Below are 27,724 nucleotides of genomic sequence, written 5' to 3' on the forward strand. Positions count from 1 at the left end.
TATCCAGAGCGACTTACAAAAGTTCTTTGCTATTTATCCAAGAAAAACCTCAACTAGTTTGAATAGACTAATAATTCAAAGATACCTCTAATCTTAGACTCTACTAAACACAAGTACAAGGTCAGTAAGGTGACCACTCTACTATTATACACTCTAGGTACTCTCAGAAGAGGAGGGTCTTCAGTCTGGGTTTGAGGACAGTGAGCGCTGGACTCTGCTGTTCGGACACCCAGGGGAAGTTCGTTCCACCACTTCGGTGCAGGACAGTAAAAAGTCTGGACGCTCGTCTTCCGTGGATCTTAAAGGACGGCGGGTCGAGCTGAGCTGTACTTGAAGCTGGAAGGGCTCTTGGTACAGATAGGCTTTTGACCATCGTCATCAAGTACGGAGGGGCTGGCCGGTCCAGTCTTGGCTTTGTAGGCCAGAGTCAGGGGTCTGAATCTGATGACCTGGGCAGCAGCTACAGGAAGCTACAGTGAATAGAGAACGCAGCAGTGGAGTGACACCCCAGGTTTGTACAGAAGTTCCTGTCTTACTGAGTAATACACCTTAGCGTGTAATGGGCCTCGGAGTATTCAGGGGTTAAGGTGGTCACAACAAATTTGCAGGTAAGGAACTGACTTTCACTCGATTTCAGTTTTTGGATGAGGTGGGTCGGTGATCATCCAACATCCTGACCTCACTAACACTCTTGTCGCTGAATGCAATCAAATCCTCACAGCAGTGCTTCTCCAAAAATCTAGTAGAATAGGACAGTAGAGGCAGGACAGTTACTCCAACAAAAGCAGGAGAAACTCTTGATTTCAGAAGAAATATTAAATAAGCAGGTGTCCCAATACTTTTGTCCACAAGGTGTGCGTGTAAACCATGTTTTGTGAAGGACCTTTTTCAGGATTTAAAGAAGTTCCTTAAATGTTTTTATGAAACCACAGACGGTTCTTCTATGACTTCGCTTAAGGAGCAACCCTTTGTAGTATTTTTTGAAGAGTCTCAGATTCTACAGTGTGGGTTGATGAGGTATAAGCTTCACTTGCTTATTATTGGCTACATTAGCTGTTTACAGTGAGATATAAAAATATTGCCATTTCTTCTTATTGCCTTGGTGGTTAACTCTTCAAACCCTAGGATTAGAATTCAGATATTAATCCTAATGCAGAACCAATTGGGAAACATTATTAACCATTTGCTTTAGAATATGTCATGGAGTCCCACAGGGCTCTATTCTGGGGCCTATAAAACTTAGTTCAAATATGAGAGTGATAAAGTTTAGGATTACATACAGGGCCTAATTGGTCAACTGGTTAACTCTTGACCAGCATAGGGTATGTTTTAGGTTGAGTCTGATAGATTACCTGATCTACCAGCTAGTCGACCAGTTTGTTAACAAGCTTGTCAACCAGTATGACGAGCCAGACCACACTCAAATTAAAAAACCCACATTATGTGGTCAACCAGGATTCACCTGGATGACCAGCTTTTCAAGCACTATTAAGGACCAGCTAAGACCATCTGAAAGGCTGGTCTTGAGCTGGAGTTCTCAGCAGGTAGTAGCAGGTTAAGTTCTAGCTAATGTGATCTTCTATGACTTCGCTTAAGGAGCAACTCTTTGTAGGAATTGTTTGAAGAGTCTTTGAGATGTTTAAGGTCTTTAGCTACGCAGTTGCAGATTCTACAGTGTGGGTTGATGAGGTATAAGCTTCACTTGCTTATTATTGGCTACATTAGCTCATAGATCCAGTCTCCAAGCACAGAGGCCTACTTCAGACCCCAAACAGGAGTGTCTGACTCCGTACATTCAGGTTAAAGGGATCAAATTCTGCATATTAGATGATTGGCTACACTGTGTTTTGCATTCCTGCTCATCCTGCTCATCAATCTGGATCCTAACAGTCCAAAAACCAAAGCAGATTCATCATACTCCATACCCGACTGCCATGAAACCCAGGCAGTGTGTGTGCGCACATGCTGCTGAATCCCACTCTGTCTGAGCTTCAGGTAAACACCGTCCTCACGTCTGCCCTGTCGACTCCAGCAGCTCTGAAGGGCAAGGAGCCGGGGCAGAACATCTGTTTAACAAACAGCGCTTTACAAACAAGCGTGGCGTACACAGAAAAGCGGCATTAATACCTAATAAACCCGCACGCAAAAAGCCCTGTCAAATCCCGGCTAATCCGGCTGGAGGCTGCTGCGGAATGGAAAATGAGCGCGTTTCGCCCGTCATACGTGTCAGGAGGAGCAACATGCTTGAGCGTTTTACAAACACACCAGGCTTCTGCGAGGAGGTCGTGGCTGCCTGTCAGCCGGCCGTCAACTCATGCATCCCCCACACATAGGACTCCCTGTCCGACGTCAAGAATAAGGCCTGGAGCGAGTGTACAAAATCATACAGCCCCCCCCCCCCCTCCGAAACACACACACACACAGACACTGGAGACAGCCAGCTAGCTGCATCTACCGGGGGCTTTTAGGAAGGGCTCTAAAGACCCCCAAAGGGAAAGGCCATCAAAACAATTTGGAGGAACCGCGAGCATATTGTCATCCTTGGGACCTTCAAACGGAACATCTCAATGGACTGCCCATGGACTGGACGAGAATCGAAAAGAAGGGGGTGGTGGTAGTTGTCGGTTGATGCGAGGGGGGTATAAATATTAAACAGGGGGGCTCTAATAGAATCCCGACCAACGGGCGGGACAGGAGGCTGTGGGCCAGAAATGCAAAGCGGAGGGATGAATAGGGCATTTGCATAGACAGAGGCAGGCAGAGGAGCCACTTAACATGTGCTCATTAGGTGTGAGTGAGTGTGCAGTCAGCTGGGGATAGCCTTGCCGTTTCCACAAATGAAGATGATTATAATTGACTCTCCAATGAGGGGGGAATAAAGGGAGGAAGAAAGCAAGAGAGGGGTGGGGGAGAAAAGGGGTGAGGAGTGGGGTCTCTCCTGCCACCGAGTGCGATGTTTGGTCCCCAGGGGTGTGTGTATGTGTGTGTGTAGCCTGTAAGTGTGTGTGTGTGAGACGGTGGTGGAAGTTGCTATATACTGCCACATGAAAGGCCGTGCATTCTAATAGCTGAAGATTAAGAGTCAAAGCGTCACGTCAGGTTGATGTTTAAACCATGTGACAGAGGCAGTCGATAGATGCCACGGAGTGCAAATTCACTCAGCCTGGCTTTTGTTCGCTTTGTGGCCGGGCAGTTCTAAGTCTGTGTTCGTAGACTGACGGGAGCCTCCAGAACTGTGATAGCGAGCTAACAAGGGCCGCCATTATCAATTGGATTAGCAGTTAAGTTATCGTTGATTATTTTGACAATTAACTGAAGAAGAAAAGCTTGAAACAAGGCCAGACAATGACAATGGACTCCAGTGAACAGTTATGAACCATGCATAGCCTTACAAAGGCAAACGTGGTCGACTTTATTTAAGATGTTTACTGTGAGATATAAAAATATTGCCATTTTCTTCTTATTGCCTTAGTGGTTAACTCTTCAAACCCTAGGATTAGAATTCAGATATTAATCCTAATGCAGAACCAATTGGGAAACATCATTAACCATTTGCTTTAGAATATGTCATGGAGTCCCACAGGGCTCTATTCTGGGGCCTATAAAACTTAGTTCAAATATGAGAGTGATAAAGTTTAGGATTACATACAGGGCCTAATTGGTCAAGCTGGTTGCCCTGCTTAACTCTTGACCAGCATAGGGTATGTTTTAGGTTGAGTCTGATGGATTACCTGATCTACCAGCTAGTCGACCAGTTTGTTAACAAGCTTGTCAACCAGTATGACGAGCCAGACCACACTCAAATTAAAAAACCCACGCTATGTGGTCAACCAGGATTCACCTGGATTACCAGCTTTTCAAGCACCTTGACTATTAAGGAGCAGCTAAGACCATCTGAAACCAGCTACCAGCAAAGGCTGGTCTTGAGCTGGAGTTCTTAGCGGGTAGTAGCAGGTTAAGTTCTAGCTAATGTGATGTTCTAGATGACTGGGTCAGAACATCTCCATCAGAACATCAGGCAGGTCTTGTTGGGTGTTCCTGGTATGCAGTGGTCAGTACCTACCAGTGAACTGGCAGTAGGGTCATGGGTGCCCAAGGCCTATTGATGCACATGGGAGGGTCATGGTTAAGGCACCTGGCCCGATCCCTCAGAAAAGCTATGTAGCACAAACCTTGGAGTCCATACATCAACGGATCTGGCCTGCCTTGGGGGCATAAGTGGAACCTACACAATGTTAAGCAGGTGGTTTTAATGTTATGGCTCATCTGTGTAGTTTACAATGTTTTCTCTATACCAAACCAGCAGGACGAAGACTTCTGTTCTGGTATGTGAAGGTATTGGGCGACGCTACATACAGAAGGTCAGTTTATTCATCTAGGGATGGTTTAGTAATTGTGACGTCCCAATTTCAGAAGCAGATATGTGGTTTGTGCAGAAAGCTTTGGTCTCGCATTGGTCAACTGTTTCAGATTATTTAAAAAACTGACAACGAGAACATCAAAAGTAGAACTTTAATTACAGTAAAAGCACCCTAATACCCAGCGGACTTAAGGAACACATACATTCACAGTCCTTCACTCATCCCTTCACACACACAAGCACACACACATTGAGAAAAGCCTATTTTTGGCACCCGGTGTAATAGCTTTGATTGCCTTAAAGCAGAATTTCCCGTTTTCTCTTTGTCTGCCTAAGCCCTCAGCATCTACCTGCCCACTTAGCTGAAGATCGTCATATCATCATGCCTTTAACGCAATCTCCAAGGATTGCCCTTATTAATGCAATCCCACTTCTCCAAGCAAAAGAAGTCTTCCTGCAGACTCCGATAGAGGGCTTTGTGCTCTCGGTGCAGTCCTCTGCTTAATGCCGTCGCACACTGGGACGAGCTGCGCTTTGCCTGCTTTGACTTTAGGTAGTCCTTGCCTATAGCTATGCATGCAGTTGAAAATGAAAGGGAGTCAGCGCCTTGCCTCATTGGCATAGCGGTTCAGTGATTGCTGTTTAGTGCAAAAAAAAGTAGGAGTGTTTGGAGCATTCTCAAAATGTTGTGTTACCTTCCAACAATTTGGAAGGCCCAGTCTTCATTCCTCAATCACTAGCAGTGCTTACTCCTCAATCACTGCTAGTTCATAGTAAAACTGGAAGCATTTGTGAATTGTTCAGCTGACGGAGAAGATTCAGTTCAGTAGTTGCACTATATGCCCAAATTACATTTACATTTACATTCAGGGTATTTAGCAGACACTCTTACAAAAGTGCTTCACTGTTTACTCAAGAAGAACCTCAGTTAGTTTAAATAGACTAAAATTAAAGCTAAACACAAGTCAATATGGAGACCATAGTACTCTTCTCTTAACCTGAGTACTCTCAGAAGAGGAGGGTCTTCAGTCTGGGTTTGAAGACAGCGAGTGTTGGACTCTGCTGTTGGACACCCAGGGGAAGTTCGTTCCACCACTTCGGTGCAGGACAGAAAACAGTCTGGACGCTCGTCTTCCGTGGATCTTAAAGGATCAGGTTGAGCCGAGCCGTACTTGAAGCTGGAAGGGCTCTTGGTGCAGATCGACTTTTGACCATCGCCATCAAGTACGGTGGGGCTGACTGGCCCAGTCTTGGCTTTGTAGGCCAGAGTCAGGGGGTTGAATCTGATGACCTGGGCAGCAGCTACAGGAAGCTACAGTGAAGAGAGAGAACGCAGCAATGGAGTGACAAACAAAAAATGTTTGTGGACACCCCTACTAATGAATACATTCGTCATGGAAGTAGTTTGAAAGCCCAGAACCGCAGGACAACAACAACAACAGGGTGAGACTTTACATCTTCGCCAATGTCCCGATCTGGGCTCTTTCCTCAGTGTGCAGTCCTTAACCTCTCCGCTATGACCATCTTATTACATAATGAGCCAGCGGTGCTGTGTAAATAAAATAACACTACTGATAATAATAAGATCTGAAGAAGGCCGCGGTGCTGCTGACATCCAGTAGTGGTGCAGCAGGGCTTCTAGATGTCACACTGTTAAACTAAACTAAACATTGAGGCTTGAGGTCCAAAAGAAAGTCTAGGAACCTAAATGGGAACTGCAGCAGTCTTGTGCACAATTTCTAATCGCTTCAGTGATGGAGGTGTAAAGACATCTGTTCAGGAGTGGTTTGATGAGCAATATTACTGAGTCAGGATTGTTCACCGTGGTGGTGATAGGACCCAGGCGTCTTAAGAGTTCAAGCTCAAGAATTAAACAGTGATTATAGAAAATGGTTGTGGATATGCTGCCAAATGTCTGTGGCACTGTTTTACGAAGGTTTCAAGAAAAAATGCTTTGGCCTAAAGCTTGTTTTTGAACCTCCAGGTATGCAGTGGTCAGTACCTACCAACCAAAGGTACTTCAAGAAAGAACAACCAGTAAACTGGCAGTATGGCCATGGGCGCCCAAGACCTATTGATGCACATGAGAGGGTCATGGTTAAGGCACCTGGCCCGGTCCCTCAGAAAAGCTATGTAGCACAAACTTTGGAGTCCATACATCACAATGTTAAGCAGGTGGTTTTAATGTTATGGCTCATCTGTGTAGTTTATAATGTTTTACGAAGGTTTCAAGAAAAAATGCTTTGGCCTAAAGCTTGTTTTTGAACCTCCATTCATGGCGTGGAGATCTCCAAAATAAACAACATTTTTTGGAATGACCACCATTTACCAGAAACTACACTGTTAAAAGTATGAGTTCCATGAGGAACCTTTGGAGGTTCTTCAATTTGGAGGTTTCAGGTGCTTTGAGGGAGCATCAATAAAAGATTTCTTGAAGGTTTCTCCAGAGTTTCAAATTGAAGAACCCCTAAAAGTTCTTCAAGGAATGTGTACTTTTGACAGTGTAACTTACTTTTACATTTTTAAGAACCTTATAGGCTCAGAGGTCATTTTTGACAGTAAGTATAGTATAAAATATATAATATGAAATATTGCATTTTTGTTTAGGAACATTTTCCTACAGTTTCCATACATGACTTGAGCGTGTTGACAACTATTGACAACGTTTTTGGTTGGATTTCACGTGTCCGCATGAAAAGTCAGGTGTAAACACACTCAAGACTCACTGTGATTGGATTACAATCGGATCGGATTACGATCGGATCACACAACCTACATTAGGAGGTGGTCAGAGACGGATCTCATCCACTTTTAATAAGAATAAGTGTTGACGGAATGTCTTTTACTTGATCGGAATCCGTCAGGCAATCCTAAATACGTCTGATACGAGTTCTAATTACTGTGTGGATCTCAGCTGCTATGTCTCTTCCTCTTGCTCTACCTCCCTCACTCTCTCTTGCTGTGTGTGTATTCTCACACTTGTGGTTATTTACCAGTAGATGATCGAAGGACTACCACCACTGGAATATGAGAACCATCTATTGTTCCACTGCGTTGTAAAGAACTCCCACCGTTCATCTAAACTGCTTACAATCTCCTGGAGCAGGATTCAGTTTTTGAGAACCTGCTGTTTACAGGAAGTCTAATCTGGTCAGATTAGATCCAGATACAATCCAGACACAAAACGCATGGTAAACTCAGGTGTAAACAAGCCCCTTGTTTATCTCTCAGCAATTGAATTATACATAAAAAAGCTCTACTTAAAAGGAGAATCCCCTTTTAAAGTCGTATACTAAGCTGAACTAAGGTCCACCAAGGTCCAAGGTCAAAGCTGGAGCTCCCGAAACCACGGCTAGGCCCATCCAGGCTCCAAACTGAAAAAGCTAGGCCTTCAGCCAGCAAGTGATTTCTTTTTTTTACTAGAAACCGAGCTTGAAATTTCAGTCAACACATTGAGGTCACATTGTCAAGAGAGTTTAGCTAACACAGGATGGCAGCTGGCTGCTGTTACCTTTTGAAGTGGCAGCAACTGATTTGTTGCGAGCGCTGCCAATGTTTGCCTGATCCAGCGTAATGACTAGAGAGTGCGGCACCGGTGGCCTCTTCAGCTTCTCCGAGGGTACGCCTGATAAAAGGAGACGCTTGTAATAGCCTGTTTATAAATAGTCTCGTTTCTTGTCGGGGCGGTAAATAGGCAGTTTATTTAACAAGTCAAATGGAAGGAACAGCAGCGAGCATCTCTCTTTTCTCTCTCTCTCTTTTTTTTTTCTTCTTCTATTCTCTATTCTCCTCTCCAGCCAAGCGGTTATGGGATGATAATAACGGGAAAATAATAAACAGGGCTGAAGATAACGGCCAGGCAATTGTGGAAGCAGCCATGCCCGAGCTAGGAAGCGGCTTTGTAGCACTTAGCTGCGGAGGGGTGGGTGGCTGGGGTGTGTGTGTGTGTGTGTGTGTGTGTGTTGGGAGGGGGGGGTTAGTTGTAAGGGGAAAAGAGACGCAGTTATTTTGCATGATATTAAAGACTTGAAAGCGGCTGAGAATCGAGGACAGGGAAGTTGCCGGCGTTTAAGTCAACGCTGTGAAAAGAGAGGGAGAAAACGGAGGGAGGCATAAAATGTAAATAAAGGGATGCTAAGTTATCTGGCTAAGCGCTGTCAGGCTGCCCATTGTTTGGGGAGGTGATAAAAGGCAATTTCCCGCTTCCTCCGTGCCGCCACACGCGCGGTGCTTAATTTGAGGGCCATTTTCTCTGACAGTGTTGACAGTTTCTACATATCTCTTCCCCCTCCGTTTTCACCCCCCCCCAACACCCTCCTCATCCTCCTCCCCCCGCCTCTGTTTTCTTCTTCCTCACCAAAAAAAAAAAAGAAAAAGCTGCCTGTTGTATTTGCGCTGCTGTTTATTAGTCTATAACCCTCTTGTATTGCATGTTCCTCTCAAGGCTGTAACAATTGCCTTGCCACGGGGCTTTTAATACCTGTCAGCTCCCACCAATGTTTCATATTCAAATTCCCTGTTGGGGAAGATTTGTTGTTTTTTTTTTTTCCTCTTCATTCTCTTCTGCTCTCTCTCTCTCTCTCTCTTTCTACCCCTTGCCCTTAATCTTCTTCCAGCAGTGTTGTGCCTCCATTTGAGGTGACACAGAGAGTATGGCTTATCATGGGCGTGTGAAAGCGATCCCATTACGGTCGCTGAAGCTTTCAAGTGAGCTTGTACATAGGATCAGGGGGAAATAATTGACACGGATGCTCCCGCTCTCCCCTTGTAATGCCTGCCTGCCTGCCTGCCTGCCTGCTTGTTGGCTTGCTTGTACGCCAGAGCGGCGGGATGCTTTGGAACTCAGAGAGTTTCAGAGAGTGCCACAAGTAAACACCAGGCCCGCACTGGTGCACGTCACCTCCTGCTATCAATAGGCACCACCGTCTGGGTTGATTTGCTTATAATTGGCTGCTGAGGCCTGGAGCTGCCTAATCAGACACTGTCTGACACATTGTTCAGAAAGTCACAATTTTCACTTAATTAAACCTTAGAAATTATTATTTTTTGAAGTATAGGGTCTTATTCAGAGTTATTATGCGCCCTGGAGTAATGTATAGACTAGTTTTCCAGGCATGGAAGTGTCACCATAAGGACACCATAAGGAAAAAGGTGTGCTAGTAATAAGTGCCAGTCACAGCCGGGAACTGTGTTCAAGTCAAGTCAAATGGGTTTTTTTGTCATTTCAGCTACATACAGAGAACACAGTGAAACGAAACAGCGTTCCTCCAGGACCATGGTGCAACACAGACACAGTGCATACAGAACACAAGTGCAACACAGTACAAGTGCGGACAGACAACACAACACAGTACAGACAGAGGATAATAAATAATTGGTGGTAGTGTGCAAATTATGCAGTGTGTAATAAATGTTGAGTCCAGTGAGGTAGTAAAGTTATTACTGCAAATGCTTTGTGCAAAACTGCTTCCCATTTTATCTGGGGTAAATGGTTGGAGAGAGAGAGAGAGAGAGAGAGAGAGAGAGAGAGAGAGAGAGAGTGTGCATGTAGCAGAAAAGACATCAGTTCAGAAGTTGAGTTGAGTTGAGAAGTCTGATGGCTTGTGGGAAGAAGCTATTGCAGAGTCTGGTTGTGTTGGTACCTTCTTCCTGATGGCAGGAGGGAGAACAGTCTGTGTGAAGGGTGGGTGGAGTCATCCACAATTCTCTGGACTGATGGAGCTCCAGGCAGTACTTTCGAGAGTTTGAGTGCTGTTTGTGGTCCAGAACTAATCATCCAACATCAGTACTCGACCTTGCTAAAGCTCTTGAGGTTGAATTCAATCAAATCTTCCCAAATCATCCAAAAGAGGAAGATAATACCTTGATTTTAGCAGGGCGATTCACCTGGGTGATTCACCTGGGCGAGTCACCTGGGCAAGTCAGGTGTCTACAAAGTCTGAAAGTGTCAGTTGGACAGATGGACACCTGCACTTCACATCTTACAGAACAGAATCTCTCATTAATCCCCCAGAAAAACCTTTGGTCATTTTGTGCATTGGGTTTACTTAATTAGGCCTAAACTTCATTTATCTCTGTGTATTGATCGTAACCCAGGGGTGCCCAATCCTGGTCCACCCACCTAACACACCTGATCCAGTTGGTGAAGGCCTATTTTAGGCTTCTTGGATCTGAACTCTCCAGGCTGGTGGATCTCCAGGACCAGGATTGGGCAGGCCTATTTTAACACCTTTTAATACACACAATATTGCCAAAAGTATTCGCTCGCCTGCCTTCACGTGCATATGAACTTGAGTGACATCCCATTCTTAATCCATGGTTTAAAATTCTAACATGAATTATTCTAATTAATAATCAAATAATTCCTGTTCTAAAATCCTTCAAAGTTGTTGTAAAATATTGGATATTAACACACCTCTGTGTTGGGTGTTTTTAAAAACGAGGATGCTATGCTACTGTAATGTTGCACTGGCTTTAACTGGATGTGTATTAGATCTTCCCCAAGTAGCACAAAACCCAGGCTGACTTTAAATGGGCTCTTTAATACATATATATGATTTGTGGTTTAGTAGCATTTGCTAGAAACTGTACACTATATGGACAAAAGTATTGGGACACCTGTTAATTCATTCATTGTTAAAAAAGAGTTTATCTTGCTTTTGTTGGAGTAAGTGTCTCTACAGTCCAGATAAGACAATGTTGCAGTTCCACTGCTCCTCAGCTCAATGCTAGGGGGCTTTATACCCCTCTAGGCCACGCCTGGTATTAGGCAGCATGGTGCCAGTAGTTTCATGTTGATTTATCTGCTCCAGAGAGTCCTATTCTACTAGCAGTGCATCTCTACAGGGACTAGACAGGCTGTGTGTCTATTTGCACATCTGTGTCAGCAATGGGCACAACCTAAAGTAGCGTAATGCATTCATTAGAAGGGGTGTCCACAAACTTTTTGTATTTTGAGTAACTTAAACATGGTGTTTATCATAACTCCCAGTGTGTGTTTACCCTCACACTTCTCATCTCATTTGCATAAAGATACATTGAACATTTTTTTAGGGAAACAAAATGAATTAAAATAACTTTTTTGGCACTAAAATCTGTTTATTATTATTAACTTCTTAATGCTAAAAGGCTTATTACACACATACTTATACTACTTTCACTTCTAATGCAGCAGCCCTGGAGTCTCCTTAATTAGCCAAGCTAATTAGCACATCTTTCCTGTGTTGAAGTGAGTGTGCAAGCCATATGCAGGCCAAAGGGCCACTCCAGGAACCGGAATCGTACCTCTCGTACCGGTGAAGCATCTTAAAAACGCTGATATTTGGTCTTAAAAAGATCCCTCAGCGTCTCCATTGGGCAGAATTTGGACTAAACACAGCGCAATTTCCAACGTCTCATTTTGGGCTCAATAAACCCATTAAATCGGCCCAAAAAAACAACGTCTACATGACGTCTGTCGCAGGCCGCGGGGGAAGGGTTGTCTCGTCAGTTCATCCTTCACATCTTCAATAGTAGGCACACTGCTGTGGTCTCTCCAGCCTGAAAAGAGCTTGAAGCTGATAAAGCAGGAAGTCAAACCTGTGTACAGTTCCTATATGTAGCATCTGCTGAGATGGGCTCAAGGCCAGGCTGAATACAGGTTGTTATAGTAACACAGAGGACATGTTTATGGGCCTTCTCGAAATTATATCGCTGCATCAATCTCCTATTGAAAAGAGCTGAATGCTGAGGAGAGCTGAAGTTCGAGCTGGACAACTTGGTTCAGCTGCACAACTAAAGGCTTCTGAGAGGCTCCTAAACTCTCCGTATATCAGCAAACCAGCATTCAGCCGATCAGCACCTTTCACAAAGGCCCAACGACCAAAACTTTGCTTAAGACCCACTGATAAAGAGCCACTTTAGGCCTTCGCTGAAGGCCTGATAAAGACCCGCTTTGGGCCTTTGCTAAATACCCATTGATAACGTCGCCGCCATCTAAGGAAGTAAAACAAAGTGGGACGTAGCGCGTCTTATATGGAAGGTGTCGGAGCTCTATTCGTCAGCTAAGCCACAAAGTGGAGGCGGCCGCGTAAAGACATTCAGGGCCAACCAACTTATTATTATAATCTACCACCGCCATTCGAAAGGGAACAAAGGCACCTGGATATATCGGTTCTCCTCTTTTCTCCTCTTTTATCTGTTCTAACGTGGTACTTTATTTGGCTCCCAGATTTTTCCCCTGGTTTATTTATTCTCCGCCATTCACAGAGCGAAAGCGTGGTGGATTTTTGCTTTTTTAATTTTTATTTTCTCTATTTTTTTCACGATACTATTTCTGCTAAGCTAACTGCAGGTTTTATCATGAGACATCATGAGACCGGCGGCCATGTGTGCAACTTCGCCGAGAGCCATTGAGACGGCAGCCTAGGCCTTGATAGGGCTGAGACAGGCATGCGGAAGGCTGCAGGAGCTGTGGCAACAGATTAGTATTAGAAAAAGCAGCGATCCCTCTCCCCATCTCTCCCCAGGAGCATTTATTGATGTACCTCAGGTGTCACGATTGATATTCGCTATTGCTTATTGGTTTTAACGAAGGTTTACACAAGGAAATTAGGCGTTCGTTGTTCGTGCAAACTTAATATTGTCCCACAAGTTCATCATCGAGCCGTTCTCTTCATCAAACAGCCTCCCGATTCTTGTGGGAATATTTAATCACCGAATGCCGACTGCCACGCTACATTTAGGTGTAATTTTCCTGCATGCAAAGGTAATTTGTTTCAGTATTACAAATTAATTAAACACTAACAATGATGGAGGATGCTCCGGAATTCGTAATGGAGAGCTCATTGCCGCCACAGATTGATGGAGTTCCCTCCTTCTCTCCTCGTGTTGTCGGCTCTTTCTACTTTCCCTACTTCTTCTTCCTCGTCTTCTTCTTTTCACGCTATTTCATCTCAGATCTTCTGGTGTCTGAAGCCGAACGCATTTGCCCATAATTCCCACATTGTGATGGTAGATGTTATCTTATGATTGGGGAGGTGGGGAGGTGTCAGCAGCGTGGAGTCTGAGTCCAGCGCTGTGGCAGAGCACATTAGTTCTCCACACTCTTCTCTGAGAGAACGGTGGCAACCAACGCTAACACCAGCTGAATGTGAGCACGTATCTTCACCTCCAAATCTAAAGCATCATTATGTGCAGGAAGAGCAGGAGATTGGCTGGAGAAGATCTTGATTTGTTTCTGTAAGAGCGAGGTGTTCAGGGTTGCCAGGTCCAGGAGAAATCTTTCATTCTTTTTTGTAAGCTCAAATTAGGCCCACCAGAGGAACTCTAGCTTTATAAAATAGTTCTGAAATATAACTATAGTTAAAAATGATCTATTGATAAAAATTCTAAATATAATATATATATAATATTTTAGTTTAAACTGAATTCTTTCATTTTATTTCAATTGTTGCTATTAGCATATAAATCAAAATAATTTGCATAATATGCAACATTTGCCTACCGAATAAAATGTAACTATGTAAACCCCCCCCCTCCCCCCCAACGTTACTATTAGGTGATGTTGCATTTTCAGCATTTCGCTGACACTCTTCACCAGAGTGACCTACAAGGTCACTCGTATTACAGCGTTGGGCCAGTGTAGTGTTAGGAGTCTTGCTCGAGGACTATTATTGGTGTAGTGCAGCAGAGTCACCCAGTCCAGGAATTGAACCCTGGTCTTATGGGCAGGTAGTGGTGTTATCCATCCATATATATATATATATACATGGAAAAAACAATATATATATATTATAGAAAAAAGAATAAGAAAAAATATATATATATATATATATATATGGCATTATCTACAATAAACATTTGGTATCTACTAAAATGAGTACCTACTGCAAATTCCGTGGATCCTATAAATGGTCCAGTAACTGCTAGAAAGCATCATAATGTCGTTTATGTGGTTTGATGCTGAGGAATTATGGAAGTATTGGCCTACAAACAGGTCTTTAGAGTTTACAGCAGGGACGTGTTCACAGACACAGGGATGTGGACCAGCGCCTTCAAAACATACTAAGCCTGACAATTAACCAGTGAGTTGAATCAGGTGTGCTTGAGCTTGGGGAAAAACTTGGCGAAAAAACTGTGCAGGAAGCCGGCCCTCCAGAACCAGAATTGCCCGAGGCTGGTTTAAGGGGTTAATGTACCATTCTGTTGAGGATTCAGACACAGGAATAGCAAAGATCTGCCTAAATTACCAGACTGTTCAGACTGCAGACCTGACAGCAGGTTTGCCAACTGACCTCTTGACCTCTGAGACATCGCAGTTATTCCCGACGATAATAAAGCCATGGGGGATTTAATGTTAATTATTTGTAATTATAAAATTACGGAAGACATTCTCTTGAAAGTGCAGCTTCACAGTTCAGACAGTGATACATTTGTGGTCAGGGGTCAAAGAGGGTCAAAAGAGGAGATATTTTACTGCTCATTTTTTAGCGTATTTTATACATGTCTGCACACTCCATCAAATATAAGGCAGTGTCTCAGCTGATCTCGCCTTACAGTAGAGGCTGGATTTGGATCCTGTGAATGTGGAATTTGATGAAAAGGCATGGCGTGCACCGTTGTTTTGGAAAATAGAGGCTTTAAATGTTGCGTGTAAATTTATCGTAAATGTTATTTCATATTAAACAAGTAATGACATCGTTATAATCGAATGTTGCAGCAAAAGAACTGTAATAATACTCAATAATGTGTGATTTTTAAGGGTTAAACCATTACTTGTCTGCTTCTCTTTGCGCTCAGATCTGTAATGAAAACGAATGGCTTTGGAAGTGCTACTCCAGCTGCTGAAGATAATGATCTTGCTTCACTACTCTTGATCAAATTGATGACTCCAGTTGCTTATTGGAGCTTAATGGTGTGTGTGTGAGTGTATGTTTGCATGCAGGACTACTGCGTATGATGTAATGGTAATGGTATCGCTTGGTGTCGCTCAGCAGTAACGATTTCATCATACAAAAACCTGCTTTTACTTTTCAACCACTTTACCTCCCCAACATCTGCGAAAAGAGAGAGAGGGAGAGAGAGAGAGTAATAAAAATGTTTGTTTTAAATGCCTCAGTCAGGCCAGGACTTGCAGTGAGTAAATGTGTGTGTGTGTGTGTGTGTGTGTGTGTGTTTGCACATATCTGCAGTGAACCCTGCGTCCTCCGTTACTCATTGCTCTTGTCCTGTCTCTGCAAACCGCACTATAAACCTGTAAGCACTAATCCCAGCCCAACGCAAACAATGCTCCACTGTCTTCCCATCACCAGACAACATGACTCACCCCCACCACACGACGAGTGATATCTCCAACCATAAACACCTCACCGTTTACCATAAACGCTGGAAGAGGCTGGCTAGTCACCACAGACACGTTCTCGAGTGCAAATATTTGCAAGAACAGGGGAGGACTGAGGCTAGCTCTGCAGCCCAGGCATTGAACGCTGAACTTGGACAGGCCTCCATGATTTTACCTTACGGGTCTGCTACCTACCTCTGGTAGGAGCCAGGCTCTGGCTCAACGTCGTTGGCAGAACACTAACCGCCAGTTCTGCTATGCCAGCTAATAGACACCCGCATTAGCTAGCATTGCACTGAATGGAGGGATAGAGGGAGGGCCAGGAACCACCCAGAGAGAGCCAGGCCGTGGATGGCTGTCGAATCGATGAATGAAACATGATGTGAGTGGGTGGAGCTTGAGCTCCATAAGCTCCACCCACAAACGTGTTCGTTCATAGATACGTTTGTTCATTGGACAAAAATATGTAAAACTTTATGTGATAAAATAGAATTTGCCTGCACTATATGGACAAAAGTTTTGGGACACCTGATCCTCTGCTCATTGTTTCTTCCTAAATTAAGAGTATATAAAAGAGCTGACCCTGCTTTTGTTGGAGTGACGGTCTCTACTGTCCAGGGAAGGGCAGTAGAAGGGTAGTAGTGGCAGTAGAAGGGTAGTAGTGGCAGTAGAAGGGTAGTAGTGGCAGTATTGTATTGAATTGTATTGAAGGGCAAAATCAATGACTCCAGTGTATTTATGTCACAAATCTGGACGAATTTAAGGGGTCAGTAAAACTGATCTGAGGTCAGCCTGATGAGGTAATGTGGAGTGGAGGTACGTTCCCACACATGTGCAGAAGAGCAGGCTGTAGCTGAACTGATCCCCTGCAGCCCACGCAGGTTCCGATTAGACAGCAGCTGCGTCCCCTCAGGACCTCCAGGAAAACTTGTGGAGAAAGAGAAGACAACATGCTGAAGACCCTGATCTGGACACTGATCTGTATGCTGGTCTGGACACTGATCTGGACACTGATCACCTAATCAAGTTTTTATCATAACTGTAAAATCCATGACACTTAATTTTCTATAATTTCAGATTTTGTAATGTTGTATAATATATGTATTTTGTGCTTTCATTTCTTTGTGTGATTTGTGTCCATTTCTGTTTGCATTCTGTGATGTCACAATTTCTGTTTGCATTCTGTGATGTCACAATTTCTGTTTGTATTTTGTGATGTAAATTTAATTTCTTGTGTGATGTCATAATTACTGTTTGTATTTGGGATGTCATAACGTCTGTTTCTATTTTGTGATGTCATCAGTTAATTTTTTTGTGTGATGTCTGTTTCAATTTGTATCTTGTGATGTCAGAATTACTGTTCGTATTCTTTGATGTCACCATTTGTTTCTATTTTGTGATGTCATAACATCTGTTTCTATTTTGTAATGTCATAATTACATTTTTTTGGGTGATGTCAGTTTCAATTTGTATCTTGTGATGTCATAATTATTGTTTGTATTCCGTTATATCACCATTTGTTTCTATTTTGTGATGTCATGATTTCATTTTAATGTCAGTTTCAATTCATATTTCATGATTATCATAATTATTGTTTGTATTCTCTGCTGTCACCATTTGTTTCTATTTTGTGATGTCATACTGTCTGTTTCTATTTTGTGATGTCATAATTTCATTTTTTGTGTGATGTCAATTTCAATTTCTATTTTGTGATGTCATAATTATTGTTTGTATTCTATTATGTCACCATTTGTTTCTATTTTGTGATGTCATACTGTCTGCTTCTATTTTGTGATGTCACCATTTGTTTCTATTTTGTGATGTCATAATTATTGTTTGTATTCCGTTATATCACCATTTGTTTCTATTTTGTGATGTCATGATTTCATTTTAATGTCAGTTTCAATTTATATTTCATGATTATCATAATTATTGTTTGTATTCTCTGCTGTCACCATTTGTTTCTATTTTGTGATGTCATACTGTCTGTTTCTATTTTGTGATGTCATAATTAAATTTTTTGTGTGATGTCAATTTCAATTTCTATTTTGTGATGTCATAATTATTGTTTGTATTCTATTATGTCACCATTTGTTTCTATTTTGTGATGTCATACTGTCTGCTTCTATTTTGTGATGTCACCATTTGTTTCTATTTTGTGATGTCATACTGTCTGCTTCTATTTTGTGATGTCACCATTTGTTTCTATTTTGTGATGTCATACTGTCTGTTTCTATTTTGTGATGTCACAATAAATTTTTTTTGTTTTGTGATGTCACAATTACTGTTTGTATCTTGTGATGTCATAATTACTGTCTGTGTTTTGTGGTATCATAACTTGATTGTAGTCATAACATTCTTTCGTTTTTTATTATTTCTTTTGAGAGTCAATTTATTTTCTTTGTCATCATAGTTTTTGTTTTTTTATGATATCACAGATTCAGGTTGTGTTTTTGTGATTTTCTGGTTGTATCTGAAATGCAGAGCTACATAAAAAATGACCTTTTAACATTTACTGGGACTTTTGCTCTCCTTTACAGTGTTTTCAAAGGGGGTTGTCAACTTTTATACTGAAAGACAGAGCAGGGCTTCTGCATAAGCCTGTAAGCTATTTTATCTTCACAAACAGTCTCCAACTTTTAGACAGATTATTAAAACTTCTGTCTTATCTGCGCAGCTGCTCTGTAATAATGTAGTTCAGCACGGGGTTGTGTAAGCATGTTTATGAGACTGTAGTGTGTGTGTGTGTGTGTGTGTGTGTGTGTGTGAACAGTACAGATAAATCACATTCTTTGAACAAACATTGCTCAGTGACAGGAGGCCAAAGCTGTGGAGGTGAAAGGAATGTTTTCTGAACGAACCAACAAAGAAAAAAACACAAGCGCTTTAGTGAAGGCCTCGCTTTTCTCTCTGCTCCCTAGCTGTGCCAGGAGCAGGAAGAAAGAGGCTGATTAGAGATTTTTTACCCGATGTAGCCGGAGGTGTCGCGAGTCATGGTGAAATCTGCACACAGTCCACATCCTGCTGACCCTCCAAACCACCACACTATATCTTACCCTCAACAGAGCACATACCATTCACCAGTCAGTGTGTACACACAAACACACACACACACTCTTCCAGTGAACTGCCTATATTACACAATCATACAGCTACATGAGCTCACACACAAACATGTTTTCACTGAAACACTGATAGATGGGCGATATGACAAAAGTATAACAGATATTTTTTTTCACCCAAACATGATCTGTACCACAGTGTTTCCTTTATGAGACGTTGGAGATGTAGGAATGGCACTAAATAACACTAGTAACATAATATATAATATAATATAATACTAGTAACACTTTACTGTACATCCTGTACAGCTGCGCTCCTGGACACTACTGACATTTTACTTTACTTTAATAACAATACATGCACATATTTAATCAGTAACTGCACTGCCTTTCTTCTCTGGTTGGTTTCATATGCCTATTTGTACATTTATTCTATTGATTGTTATTTTGGGGGGTTATATGGTGCAATTGCTATTGGCTGCTAAATTTCCTTCCAGAACAATAAAGTGTCTATCTCTCTATCTATATATTGTAGTGGAACATTGTAAAAGGTTAGGAAATCTTTGGGCAGTCAATCTGTACATCTCTGTCATCACTCCTAAAAAGTGTTCTTAGTAAAAGGTTCATTAGTAAAGAACCACAGCGACTCAAAGATCAGATGCTTCAATGGTTCTTTGCCTAGACAGTTAGTTCAGATAGTTCTAAATAGAGCTAAACCTTCTAAAAATCTAAAAGACCAAGACCAAGACCAGGAGCAGGAGAAACTGAGCCAAGACTGAGACCAGGATTGAGCAAGACATAGTCATGACTAAGACTGAGACCATGAGCAGCAGAGATTGAGTCAAGACCAAGACCAGGAGCAGGAGCAGGAAAGTCCAAGCCAAAACTGAGACCTGAGCCAAGACTGAGACCAGGTTTGAGCAAGAGAGAGTCACGACTAAGACCAAGAGCTGGAGAGACTGAGCCAAGACTGAGACCAGGAGTGGGTAAGACTGAGACTGGGCCAAGACCAGGAGTGGGTGAGACTGAGACTGGGCCAAGACCAGGAGTGGGTGAGACTGAGACTGGGCCAAGACCAGGAGTGGGTGAGACTGAGATTGGGCCAAGACCAGGAGTGGGTGAGCTTAGTCAAGACCAAAACCAGCAGTAGATTTGTGGTCCAGTAAATCATACATATGGAGATCAGACTAACAGAACACATGAAATTCTAGCCTTAGAAAATCTCCTATGCATTTGCATATGTAAATTACCATGTCTGCTATAGGTGGTTTATTTGCCATTTAATGTAATTTGGGGGGGGGGGTCGCGTAGACCACACTCATCCTCCTGCTCTCTCTCTCTCTCTCTCTTTCTCTCTCTCTCTCTGCAGATTGAGCCGCACAATTACTCTTTATTAATCTGCATCGCCTTAATTGAAAATTCCCCTGATGAGGACCGATACTCCAGGGCCATACCTGGAATACGCCACTCATTATCTGCCAAGGTGCCTTTGTGGCCTGCCGGCACTTTCTACATGCACTGGCCCCTGCATGCAAATCAGAGGATAGCTTAGAGTCCCCGCTGACTAAAGAGAGAGAGGGAATGAGAGAGAGCGAGAGAGAGAGAGAGAGAGAGAGAGAGAGACTGGCCTAGCAGAGAGAAAAAGGGTGAAACTCTGCAGGGTCGAGTGAGCGAGGAGAGAGAGCATGCATGCGTGTTGAACGAGAGGAAGGCTCCAGAGCTCCATCCAATACGGGAGTTGGTGATTATCCAACAACCATCAAACACTATATGTCCAAATGTTTGTGGACACCCCTTTTAATAAACACACCCATTGTTGACACAGATCTGCAAATGTACACACACACACACACACAGCTTGTCTATGCCCTGTAGAGAAGCACTGCCAAAAGTATAGAACTGTCTGGAGCAGATAGACAGTCTGCTGACTATCGGGCACCATGCTGCCTAATGCCAGGCGTGGGCTAGAGGGGTATAAAGCCCCCTTTGGCATTGAGCCGTGGAGCAGTGGAGGAACTGTGTTCTCTGGAATGATGGTTGGCGGTGCTCCATCCAGTACTGATGACTTAAGGAGTTGGGGATGATGAGTTGGGGTGGTGATCATCATCCAACATCCTGACCTCATTCATGCTGCCGTGGCTGAATGCAATCAAATCCTCTGAGCAATGCTTCAATCAAAATCTAATAGATAATGAATCTAGTCTTCCCTGGACAGTAGAGACAGTTACACCAACAAAGGCAGGATCAACTCATTTTAATAAGAAGGAGGTATTTTATTTTACCAGAGGTGTCCCAATACTTTTGTCAATGAAGTGTACCTTCATACTGGCATTTCTAGGAAGCTGCTTGAGTCAACGTGAACTTTAATCTGCCTACTGCATCATCGGTATGGGCCTGTTTGTATCCTCACCATATACAGTTAATGAATCATTAGCTCAGTGCAGGAAAGCGCCGGCCTTTACACGTTTTACACAGAGAGCGAGAGACACAGAGAGAGAAAGAGAGAGAGAGAGAGCAGGAACGAGATCCTGTCAGTGAACAAAGACGCCACCTGCCAGTTTTCTGCTCACATCTCCATTTCCAAGGCTTGAGAGTAATGTGTAAAATATGCTAAATGGAAAGCTACATTACAGGAAATTAAATATGTGAATTAAAAATGATTGTTACATAAAATTAATTAGAGCGCAGGAAAGGAGCTAATACGTGATTAATTATTTAGCGATCTAAAGAGAGGTTTCGGCCCAGGCGCCCCTCTCTTTGGATCCAGCACTTCTCCGGAGCTGCTCTTTTCTGGCCCTTTTTAGCCTAGGACAGTTGGTTTCACTACAGGGTCCTGGGGATCGGCGGTCACTGAGCAAAAAGGCGAGCGAGGCGGAGCGTCCCAGGCACGGCTGAGGAAAGTGGGTCAGTGTGTGGTTTAGGGGGATGCATATTAAAGTGTATTTACCGTGGCAGGCAGGAGGAAAAAAAAGCAATCCTATTATGAGTGCTTTGAAAGTAATTACCTTAATTAAAAGCACTAATGTGGCGAGACAGAGGGAGGCATCTTTTACGGGCCTGGTTTAGGGACTGTTTGATTTAGTGGAGCGGTGTGAGTTTAGGGAGCGAGGGAGCCGGGAGTGGGTTCGCGTCACACACACATGTACTGTTTCCTCTTGTCTCCAGTTTGGTGCTTTTATATAAATCCAGTGTCCCGTGATCCGAATTAGGCACAAAAACACTACACTATATGGACAAAAGTATTGGGACATCTGCTCTAAATCATTGTTTCAAGGAGATTATCCTGCTTTTGTTGGAGTAGCTGTCTCTACTGTCCAGGGAAGAAGGCCAGGACGAGGTCAGGATGATCACCAGCACAGGGGCCTGGTCATCTAAGGCTCACTGATGCTCATGGAGGTCACTGTGGTCGTTCTGGAGTATGGACTATGACTCTGCAAGCATGGATGGGAAATCTGTTGGTAAAAGCAGCCCACTGTGGCTTGCAAAGTCCTATTCTTAGACCAGCAGCTTCTTCCCAGAGTGGCTGTATACTAATCCCTGCTGGAGCAGGCCATGTTGTGTCCTCCTTGCCCCATCCTTCCTCCTCAACGTCAAGACAGTCCCTCTCAGCAAACCCCTAATTCATTTGTAACTTGCCCCCGTCAACGTCTCCTTTCCTTTAGACAATAGCCCGCGCGGACCTGCTGTAAATTCCCCATTACTGACCCTCAGCCCTCGGCCGTCAGCAGTCTGACCCCCGCGCGTGTGTTTGTCTGGCCTGGCCGCCGTCGCCGGCTCGATGCCTGCGTCTCGCCTCGTTATCTACAGCAACACTCTGGCTCACTGAGACACTGAGAATAAACCGAAGGCGCCGCCGGTTTCCTCCCGGCGCACGCAGACCGCTCTGATAACGGGACTCGGTGAAAAAAGGGCTCTGCTTTCACGAAGGTCTAATTGAGCCGAACAGGTGAAAGGTTGATAACATTCTGCTCCGCGCCGGCCTGGGGCCTGGGCTGCTTTCTGCACCCTGCGAGAGGGCCTCTGCTTTAAAGGAAGCTTGCGCCTGATAAGGTCCTTTCAGCTTTGTGAGCACTGAGGACTTGGTTACGCAATGCCATGCTCTTTTGCATATACAGTGTTTTTGGAGGAGCCGGGCCTCTTTTCAGGGGCTGTTGTTGTGTAGTACCTAATAGGATACGCTCTCAAAAAAAGAAAGGGGCCCCTTGGGACTGGGGCAGTACCCTCTTAGATAGAACCATTGTAAGGCATGAGCACCTTTTCTCACCTAAAACTGGGCACAGATACTTTCCTGAATGGTTACTGGCTATACTGGATGTATGGTTAATTGGCATCGAACCTCTATATGATGTGGAGGCCCTTTCAATTATTTCAAAGGTTCCTCACACTGTCAGAACTAGCCATTAAAAGGCTCTTTAAAGAACCACTTTGAGGTGTCGTAGGTTACTCAAGGAACAATGAGGGATCTTACTGTACTGCTGAGCTGCCACTGTTTTACTAGGCCTTCAGTTTAGGCTATAAATCAATAGAGGAGCACTGTTATGATGATACACCATTTTTGCAGCACACTTCCATTTGACAGACATAAATACACACATTTACTTACTTTTTTTTTATTATTATATTTATTTGCCCAATTTTAGATTTTATTATTATTTATTATAAATTACTCAGCCCACTCATTAGTACTCTCCCCTATCATGGGTAAAGCCCCCGACACTGGGAGGATGAGGACCGACACATGCCTCCTAAACTCAAACTGCCGCAGGTGTGACGGAGGAAAGCACTGGGTACCCAGCTCTGATGCATCAGATAGCAGAGGCCCATGCTGGCCAGTATCCCATTGAATTCGGAAAAGAGGGAGAGAGAGACAGAGAAAGAGAGAGAGAGAGAGAGAGAGAGAGAGAGAGAGAGAGTGAGAGAGACATCTACCAAGACCAGTTGTGCTCTCTCAGACTCCAGCTGCTGATGCAGTGTCTCAGCCTGTTTGAGTACAGTTGCTGATCAGGTGCATCCCTCCATGGTCACAATTTACCCTGTATCTCTCCAGTATCCCTCCAGCATGATGAAGCACTGTTATCTTATGAACATGACAAAGAGTTCAGTGTCCTTCCCAACCTCCAGATCTAATTTGGGATTGTGGAATCTATGCCACATAGGCTAAATGGGGCCCTACCCAGTATTATTTTTACCATCATTTACCAGCAGACACCCCTGGTCTGAAAAAAAGCAATTTTTTACTTCTACCGACCCTAAAACCTATCACTGGTGTTCACAGTCAGTGGAGGAGTTTGAACAGGCCATGGGCCAAGACACTTAACCTCGCGGTGAGGAGATTGAACGGGCCTTGGGCCGAGATACTTAACCTTGCGGTGGCCAAGGGAGTTCTCCCGCTGGCTTGGGACTGTAGGTGATTGTTGAGTTGAAACACAACCTTGATTAAATAGAAATTAATAAAAATATATATTTTTCAGTTTCTGGAAATCATTGGGCCTTCTTCATTCTTTTTATGGAGGCCTAGATCACCTCTGATGCATAAAAAGATGCCCCTTTTCTCATCCCTAAACACCCCCTTTTCCTCGTGCAGATACGCGTAATTGCATGGAATAGTGTTTACCCGGCTCGACCGAGGTTTCTCTTGCTGACAGACGTGAAACCACCCATCTCTCCATCTCATCTGCCTCACCTATGCAGCCTGTCCACACATGGCATTATTTGCAGCAGGCCAATCACTGCACGCGCATATAGACGTCCTTCGGAGGGAACAATGACGGCAGAAATTGATAAGGAAACTATAATTGCTACTCTGAAGAAGTAATCATGAGTGTTATTTTAGAAAGATACATCATAAGCTCCTTCGTTAAAAGAAGCACGGCGAGTGGCAGTGAGCCCCTCAAATTATCCGCGGCATTCACATTTCACTAATAGCACTGATGAGACTTCAAAAAAAAAAAAAAAAAAAAAAAAAAAAGTGGGTGGGGGGTGGGGCACAATTATGCTCACTTGTCGTATATTAATACAGATTCTTGACATCTTCCATAGAGCCGGAGCTGTCATCTCTTTTGTCTGCTTTAATTGAAAATTAATGGTTAGTGCGTTGCCATGGAAACCAAGGCAATGGTCGCCAGTGGCGTTCACCATTCGTGCAGACACCAGTGGCATTGTTTGTCCCGTTTGACCTTGGAAGTTTGGGGGTGGGGGGGGTTTGCTGGGTGTTTGGGTAGGTTGGTGGTGGTGTTGTATTGTAAGGGGGAATGGAAGGAACGGACCGTGATGAGAAAGAGACGTCTAAAGGAGAAATAGGGGTTGAATATTGTGTATCGGAGCAGGTAAAGAAATACATAGTTATTGTTATGGGTGAAAGAAAGGGAGAAAAGAAAGGGTAGGTGGGTGTGGGGTGGGGGGGTGGATGGGGGGTTGAAGGAATGATGGTGTCAAAATGGCAGAAGAAAAGAATTATGTTTGAGTAAGAAAGCATAAAGGCCTATCTCTTCATTCAATTCTGACTATTACCTTTGTGATTCGGCAGTGATGATGTTGCCGGAGGGCACATTAAGGCGTTATAATAGACTGGCCCGGGCCACTCTGTCTGTGGCCTCTGAATGGGCTAGTCAAGATTGTATCTGTCTGCGAGAAGAAAGAAATCGACTTTGACTTCTGGGGGCATCAGCCCATGGCGCAACAAAAGATAACCGCCGAACAACAAGGTGCACATCATGTAGAGTTTGGAGTGAAAGAGGGGCGGCAGGGAGGGAGAGTGTGGAGTGTGCGGGGGGGGGGAATGAGCGTTCACGCGTTCCTCGCTCAGTTTGAGGTGCTTTCCCTGACAGAAGGCCTATCGCTGTATGTGGTGTGGCACAACAGATAACACCTCTGCCTGCCAGGGAGCTACCAAAGCATGTTGGAGACTGGGGTTTGATTCCCGGTCTGGGTGACTGTGCTGCACCACTACACCAATAAGAGTCCTTGGACAAGACTCCTAACACTACATTGGCCCAACGCTGTAATACAAGTAACCTTGTAAGTCGCTCTGGATAAGAGCGTCAGCTAAATGCTATAAATGTATGTGTGTGGTGTGTGGCAAATCAGAGAAACCCACAGAAGAAAACACACTGGAGAACTTTTCAGCCTCTGAATGGTGTTTTAGAAGTAATCAAAGGCGAGCGCTGTCATACGGGAATGGTTTCGTAATATGAATCGGCGGAATTAACATTCAAGTCATGCTTGAAAAGCTAACGAAAGGCCCTCTAATCAAAGCGAACTGCAGTTGTTGAAATGGTACGAATGGTTTCGCAATCCAAATCGACCAAATTAACATTCAAGCGATGCTCCGCGAGCTTGCGGAAAACTCTTTCTCCGACTTTGCCGCGTTCAACAAAAACACCCACCAAAAAAATCAGCTTGTTCGGCTATCGGCCCGCTGTTAACCGTGCGCTCCCGGCGCTCTTCCATTGAGGCAAAATATTCCCCACGACAATGAGCAACAATGACCTTTAGCAATAGAGGAATGACAATCTCGAGATGGAAATCTCCCTTTAATTGACAGTATGCCCGCCGTTAACCGTGCCTTGAGTGGATGCTTCGGAATCCTTGACTGGTCTATTGTGCGTTTGATACCAGTGCAGATCTACCAGTTCGCCTTTGAATTTGTTGCATTCCTCCCATGGCCTCTCTTTGTCGGAGCGCTCTGCCTCAATGACAAGAGGCACCTTCAGCCTTTCAGAGCAGGAAGCCGGGCTCCAGTCGGCCACAAAGGCCCTGCATGAGGGCCCGATTAGACCACTCCTCTCAATGCCCCTGTCGACCTCCTCCCCGCTGCTAAAAGGCAGAAACCAATCGGCGGCTTGAACCGCCAGACCTTTTGACTAGTCGCTAGATTGATAATGCATGGCTAAGTGTGAAGCTAGTGGAAGCTTTAGATCTTCCAGCGCTCGGGCTTGCGCTGTGAAGCCCTCCTTGTTGAATATACAATACCGGGGAAGGTCATAGTACAGCATAAGTGTACTTTTGTCTGACACGTGGGTTTCCTATAGTGGCTCAGTACTGATAACTGTGCTTCGAGAGCCAGCTGTGAATCCTTTAAAACCCTGGATCTTCTCGTCATTTCTGATGTTTTTGTGATCATTGGGTTTTATAACGTGATGAATATTGACCACAAAAGGATATTTAAGCGTGTATTGTGAGTTCTGCTTGGTTTTAATATGTTTTAGAAGGGTCTGCAGAAGTTCTGTAGTAGAAGAAATGGTTTTATAGAGAATCAGGACAAGACAAAGAGCCACTTAGATGGTTATTTTATATAATGAAAAACCTCGATATAATATATATATATAACACCAAAAGGGTTCTGCCAGAGTATTTTTCAGTACATAGAACATTTTTTGCTATTAGATTTTATTCCAAATATCATTAATCACCACTCTTTGCTACATGGTTTCAACAACTGTATAGACTTTGGTCTAGGGATGTTCCGATATGGGAATTGGGGGTCATTCTGATATCTGATATTTTCCATGTGCATATCTTCCAATTTATAGCTGATACATCTCTCTCTCTCTCTTTATATATATATAATAGCTAAGGAGTGAATCCTTTAAAAACCTGGATCTTCTTGTAATTTTATAATGTGATGAATATAATAAAAGAAATGGTTCTATAGAGAATTTAAATGGTTAAATGGTTCTTTTATATGATGAAAAACCTCGATATACCTTTAATGTTATAACACCAAAAGGGTTCTGCTAGTGTTGAGAGTCAAGAAGCTTAATTTTTCAGTATATAGAACCCTTTTTGTTATTAGGTTTAATTCCAAATACCATTCATCACCACTCACTTTAATCTAGGGATGTTCCGATATGGGAATTGTGGGTCATTCTGATATCTGATATTTTCCACATGCAATTTATAGGCGATACATAACAATATATATATATATATATATATATATATATATATGAAGATATGGAAACTGGGAATATGTATGTCTTC

This window comes from Salminus brasiliensis, chromosome 21, assembly GCF_030463535.1.
Source record: "Salminus brasiliensis chromosome 21, fSalBra1.hap2, whole genome shotgun sequence".
Classification (NCBI taxonomy): domain Eukaryota; kingdom Metazoa; phylum Chordata; class Actinopteri; order Characiformes; family Bryconidae; genus Salminus; species Salminus brasiliensis.